This window comes from Dipodomys spectabilis, unplaced genomic scaffold (genome assembly GCF_019054845.1).
Source record: "Dipodomys spectabilis isolate Male_0828 unplaced genomic scaffold, ASM1905484v1 ptg000034l, whole genome shotgun sequence".
NCBI classification, from domain to species: domain Eukaryota; kingdom Metazoa; phylum Chordata; class Mammalia; order Rodentia; family Heteromyidae; genus Dipodomys; species Dipodomys spectabilis.
The window spans coordinates 1,332,738-1,339,586 of record NW_024870711.1 but is presented as its reverse complement, the minus strand read 5'-3'; positions in this window follow the sequence as shown (position 1 = coordinate 1,339,586).

The window sequence follows — 6,849 nt, the reverse complement described above, 5'->3', positions numbered from 1 at the left end:
AGACCTTGACTCTCAGATCAGCCTTCCTGAGTAGCTAGGAGTACAGTGCTAAGATTGGTGCTCAATAAGGTAAAGTAAATGTTAGACCTGACAGTCTCCACAGCCCCAGATGCCAATGCTGCGTCTTGTCCCAGCCAGTTTTAGGCATGGCATTAACGCAGTCAACCTGGTGAAGGTGAGCAAAAGAATGAGAGTTGGCGTATGAAGACATACACTGAGCCAGGAGCCCTTGGCTTGTGCCTGTACGCCTAGCTAAATAGGAGGCTGAGCTCTGAGGATCAAAGCTGGAAACCAGCCTGGAAAGTCCAATTAACTAGCAAAAGTGAGATGTGGTGCTGTAGCTCAAGGGGTAGAACACCAGCCTTGGCTAAGAAAAGTAAAGCAAGGGCACAAGGCCTTCTGAGTTCAAACTCCAGTACTGGTGCACGTGCGTGTGTGTGTGTGTGTGTGTGTGTGTGTGTGTGTGTGTGTGTGTGTGTGTGTGTGTGTACGTGCACACACAAAGATGTACATATTTGAGTTTCAACTCTGAGGCCTTGTCACAGGCCACCATGGGGCAAGAAATGGAGTTGTTCCCCTTTCTGCCGAATGGGGTCAATGTCTTTGGGACTGAGCCCTGGGCAAGATGGAGGTAGATGCTCAGCTCCTAATGGCTTAGTGGGAAGATCAGATGGGATGTAACTGGCGGTGCTAAGTATGCTGTCAGGAGTTCTAAGGTCCTTAGCTTATGGCTGCCGGGCTCAAGGACCCCCACAGGATCTTCCACACTTAGATGGCTTCCTAACCATCCATGCTTCAGCCAAGACAACTTCCCTCTTCCAAACACCCTCCAGCCCCTCCATCCCCAGCATAGCATGCTCATTTCTTCCAAGGTTTGGAAGCTGCTTACAGTCAAGAAGGGATGTCATTTCCCCTTTAAAAAGGGTGAAGGTGTCAGGTGAGGGCTGCTGAGAGGGGGCGGGCCAGTGACACTCACTTCCCAGATGCTGAGTGGTTTCTTAGAGCAGTTTGGAAAACAGAGGAGCAAGGGGAGGATGAGACCGGGCCTCTGGGAATAGCAGAGAGGGAGGCTTTGAAAAGTCATCCGTGCTCCAACATCTGGAAAAGACAGCTGTGGCAACTGGAAATTGGAGAAAGGTTTTCCAAGCAGCACAGAGGTAAACTTGCCGGCCTAGATCTGCATGCATTTTCCTGTGTGTGTGTGTGTGTGTGTGTGTGTGTGTGTGTGTGAGAGAGAGAGAGAGAGAGAGACACGGAGAGGGAGAGATGGGGGAGAGAGAGAGTGTGTATGTGTGTGGACTATTATGGTATGTGGCTGGAGGCCGATGGAGTTGTGAGAATTTCATTCTTTTTTTAAGATTAATATTGTAAAATAAATGACATTGCACACAATCCAGTGTCCAAAGAAATCTATAGGGGCCCAATTATTTCTGACTGGGAAAAAAATCCAATGTATCAAAAATACAATAAAAGAAGGGCCAACCAGGTCCTTGGAATTTCATGAAACCTGAATTCTGTCTGAATCTCTGAATTTCCGAGTAAATCCCTAACCAATCCATTTCCTTCTCCAAGTTGTTTGGTGGTAGGTCATGCATTATAGAATTTTAGGGACTGCTGGTAAAGGGATGTGAAACGTTTGTTTCCAGATTATTCCCTATTCTTCTAGTTTGTCTGGTTGAACCTCTCTACCTCCTTCCTAAAACCGCCTTTCTGCCGTTTCATTTCAAAGTTAAGACCACAAGTTCTTTTCTCTTAGCAATGTTCCTGTGTTCATCTCTGAAATACTTTGGCTTATCTTTATTTATTTATTTATTATTTATTTATTTTTGCTGGTACTGGGGCTTGAACTCAGGCCTGGATGCTGTCCATTAGCTTTTTTTGCTCAAGATTAGCTAGCGCTGTACCACTTGAATCACAGCTCTACTTTTGGCTTTTTTTTTTTTTTTTTAAAGTGGTTAATTGGAGATAAAGAGTTTCATGGACTTACCTACCAGGGCTGGCTTCATGCCACAATCCTTAGATATCAGCCTCTTAAATAGCTAGGATTACAGGCATGAGCTACCAAACCCCAGTTCAGCCTTTTCTTTATGAAACTTTTGGTTCAGACTGGAGAAGATGCTAAGAGAATGCTTTATATACGTTCTTTACCTGTGATTCATTTGGGATGGAAGTCCCTTTGTGATGTGCAGCTTCAATTGCTAAAATCTTGATAACCTATCACCCTGTCCCCCGAATATGCCAGTCGAAGGACCTTGCTGGAACCCCAGAGGAAGCTAGCAGGGTAGGACTGAGGACTCTGTCCCTTGCAGGTAAATGTGTACATCTACTGCTCCCATCCCTTGGCACCTTCCCCTGGCACTGGCGCTCACCTGGCCTTGGTCATCTCAAGGTTCACGTAGAAGGAAGATGGCTGAGATGGCAGTGCTTCTGGTGCCTGGGCATGGGCCTGGGTCTGGCTAGCAAACTGGGAGGGTGGGAAGAAGGCAGGGGAGGGAGGAGCCGGAGAGTAGGAAGGGAGACTAATGGGCCAGGCTGGTTCCCATCCCCTCTACCAACTGAGCTTTGAAGGGTTTGGGAAGTGTTTCTTCCTGTAAATCAAGTGAGTGTGAGGCAGTGTGGAGGGACAGGATCATGTTTTTAGCGACATTTCCATGTCCATCTCCATCATAAGACATTCGCATAGTCAGATGAAGGAACTGGTTTGGGTGAATCCTGGTGTTAAGATACCTGGTTGGACAGGTTTGGAACTTTCCGAATAGGAAACCGTGTAACTAAGTTTCCCCAAGCCACTTAAGTTGGTTGAAAACTGATACCTTAGCAAAGAGGTAGCCTTCCCTACTCCCCAACTTTTATTATTATTATTATTTCTAATGTGTATGTCAGTACTGAGGCTTGAATTGAAGCCTCTCATTCCTGCTTTTTTTTTTCGTTCAAGGCTGGCGCTCTTCTACTTGAACCACAGTTCCACTTCTGGCTTTATTTTGTTGGTTGTTGAGGTTTGAACTCAGGGCCTGGGAGCTATTCCTCAACTTTATTGTCTAAGGCTGGTGCTCTACCACTTGAACCACAGCTCCAGTTCCTGTTTTCTGGTGATTAATTGGAGATAAGAGTCTCATGGACTTTCCTGCCTGGGCTGGCTTTGAACTTGATCCTTAGATCTCAGTCTCCTGAGTAGCCAGGATGACAGGTGTGAGCCACCAGTGCCCAGCCATTGTACAACTCAGTGGCAAAAAACTCTTTAATTTTAGTGGTAGTGGGGGTTGAACTTAGGGCTTTGTGCCTGCTCAATCACCTGAAACATGCCTCCAGCCCTTTTAATTTTCTTTATTTTTGAAAAGGGTCTAACCTTTATGCCTACACTCGTCTCCCCTGCAGTCTGACTGTTCACACTTCCCATAAGGTGGGAGTGACAGGTGTGCATCACCAGACCCAGCTGTACTGGTTGAGATGGGGTGTAGAAAATGCCTCTCTGGCATCCTCCCAAGTAGGCGGGGAAAAGGAAAGAGTCTCTGTAAAAAGGTGAACAATGCAGGGAAGCGTAGAGACGAAAGCAAGTGAGAACCTTAAATTATACCTTCCATAGGTCATCCCTGCCCGCTCCTTTTCTCTTGGCCAGACTCCACTTTTCAGTGTGTTTCTTGTAAGTCACCATGGTCTCCGCCCCGCCCATCTGTGGCTTAAGGAGGAAGGCCCTCTTTTATGTCGCCAGAAGGAGGCGTGTGACCCATAAGGACCTTTTCCTACTTTGTCTTGCCAGCCAGTGGACCCCAAAGGCTTCTGAAACAGGAACTTTTCTTTTTTTGGTGGTGGCGGGGTGTCGTGGGGCTTGAACTCTGGGCCTGTGCACTGCCCCTGAGCTCTTCAGAATAAGGCAAGTGCTCTACTACTTGAGCCACAGCGCCACTTCTGGGTTTCTGGTCGTTAAGAATCTCATGGACTTTCTTGCCTGGACTGACTTTGAACCTGGATCCTCAGATCTCAGCCTCCTGAGTAGCTAAGATTACAGACGTGAACCACCAGTGCCCAGCTAAGCACTCTGTTTTTTTTTTTTTTTCTTAAATTTTTGTGTACACTTACCAGTGCTCATCAAATATTTGTCAGAGATCAAACATGGTTTTGGACAACCGCTCTCTTGATCTTTCTCCATCTACAGATGTCTAAATTTAAACAAGATTGTGCATATTGAGGTCATTACATAGGTACCTGCTGGAATTCTGTTTTCGTATATGCTGGTACTGGGACTTGAACACCAGGCTTCCCTCTCTCTCTCTCTCTTTCTCTTTTTCTCTCTTTCTCTCTCGATCTCTCTTTCCTTCTTCCTCTTCCTCTCTACTCTCCCCTCGGTCTCATTTGGCTTTCTTACTTACAGCTCTAGCACTCTGTGGAAACAAAATCTTAATTAGGAATCTTCTCTTTGTTTAAAAAAGATGTAAATTCACGAATGAGCGCCTTGGCTTTACAGAATCAGCTCTAGTTCAAGGCCAAGTGGGAAGCCGTATTGTGACCTGGCCCCATGGCCAGGCTCTAGGTGAGAAGTCTCTGATGAGAGAAGGAAGGAAGGCAGGGTATGAGCGGCCATGATCCGCCCATTCATATCCAGACACATTCTACACCCAACTAAAGCTCATTCTGCTCCATGGGAAATGGCAGATTTCTTGCCTTCCTTACTGATCAATACAGAAAATGAGACTTGCTGGAAACATTTATTTATTTATTTTGTTGGTTGTGAGGCTTGAACTCTGGGCCTGAGTATTGTCCCTGAGCTCTTCAGCTCAAGGTGAGTGCTCTACCACTTGAGCCACAGCGCCACTTCTGGTTTTCTGGTGGTTTGTTGGAGCTAAGAGTCTTACAGACTTTCCTGTCTGGGTTGGCTTTGAACAGTGATCCTCAGATCTCAGCCTCCTGACTAGCTAGGATTACAGGCGTGAGCCACCGGTACCTGGCTTTGGAAACTGTTATTATCGCTCCAACGTAAATCTTTATTTTTGTTAAAATCATAAAACATGTTCAGATTGTGATGGGATATCAGAAAACATGACTGGTAGAAGGGATTTCATATTGACTCTAGATTCAACTTATTGTTAAATACTTTATTGGTGTATGCTGGCACTGGGCTGGAACTCAGGACCTTATGCTCTCGTTTGGCTTTTCTTTGCTCAAGGCTGGTGCTTTCCCACTTGAGCCATATTCCTGCTTCTAGTTTTCTTGCTGCTTAACTAAAGAGAAGTACCATGGCTGTTATTGTTAAGCATTTTAATTGTAATTGAATTCAAAATGAACTTACTAGGCTTTAAAAAATTATTTTCTCACCAGAATAAATTGTTTTATTCCTCAATACTAAATGGCCAGACTTACGTTTGGTTTTAAACTTGCTTCTATGATTTATATTGCTATTTTTTCATTAAAAAAGTAATAGCTGGGAGACTATGACTCACACTTGTCATCCTAGCTACTCAGAAGGCTGAGATTCAAAGCCAGCCCAGGCAGGAAAGTCTGTGGGACTCTTATCTTTAGTTAACCACCAAGAAGCAGGAAGTGGAGCTGTGGCTCAAGTGGTAGAGCACCAACCTTGAATAAAAAAAGCTCAGGGACAGTGCCCAGGACCTGAGTTTAAGCCCTAGAATAGGCACACATGCATACATGTACACACACACACACGTGCACATACACACACAGAGGAGTAGATAAGTGGACTGGGTACAGTGGCTCATACCTGTAATCTTAGCTACTTGGGAGGCTGAGATTGGAAGAACAAATATTTAAACCCCTGGCTCCCACAGTAACTTTGTTCTGCTACATGAAAACAATAACTTTCTTTGTGGTACTTCTCATGGTCTCCTTTGAGAGAAAAGATTGCATAGATTATTTTTGAGTATTTTTGACTTCCTTTCCTTCTGGAAATCTTTGTGACAGTGTTAAAAAGTCAAAGATCATCTAGTCAAGGGTGCGGTGGTGTTGAGAGCCATTTTGTCTACGTCTCCAGCTACTTAGAAACTTCTTCCGTCAGGGAACATGAGAGACAGTCTTTGACGTCTCCCTAGGAGCTTGCAGGACACACGACACAGCGCTGGCCTGACAGAGGTTCACAGCCTTTGTGTGTGATCCTAGGAAGCGTCTCTGTGGCTGGTTTTGTTCTGAATCACGGATGACCAGGGTGCAGGGTGGACTGCACAGCTTGTGACCTTTTCCTGCCTGGTGGCAGACCGAAGAGCCAAGACTGCAGTAGTTTTCTGCAGCGATTTCGGCGGCAATCATTGTCTCTTCTTTAGTCATCCTGAGGCGGGTCTGAGAGACGTGGACATGGACTTAGCATTAGGCAGTAGGCCTTGAAAGCAGTCTGGCTGGGTTACTGCTGGAAGCACATCAATTTGGGTGTGGCTGAGGACTGAAGACAGGCCCTGGGACCCTGACTCAGTGCTGTACTCCAGCCACAGCGTAGCAGCTCCTCAAACTGCCCCTTTCCTCTCTACATTCAATGGTCACTGCTGAGCATGTCTATTAGCAGGTCATAGGAGAGCTGCACGAAGGCTTCCGGGTGACACCTGGCCGTGAACTTGTGCTCCACCATCTTTTTAACACTGCGTTAGTTCCTCACAAATACAAATACAAAAAAATACAACACTCTCACACAGTTCTCTGCATTAGTGAATAATTGGTTGGTCGTGAGGCTTGAACTCAGGGGCTGGGTGCTGTCCCTTATCTTCTTTTGCTCAAGGTTAGCACTCTAATACTTGAGCCACAGTGCCACTTCCAGCTTTTTCTGTGTATGTGGTACTGAGGAATCGAACCCAGGGCTTCATGCATGCGAGGCAACCACTCTACCACTGAGCCACCTTCCCAGTCCTGTCA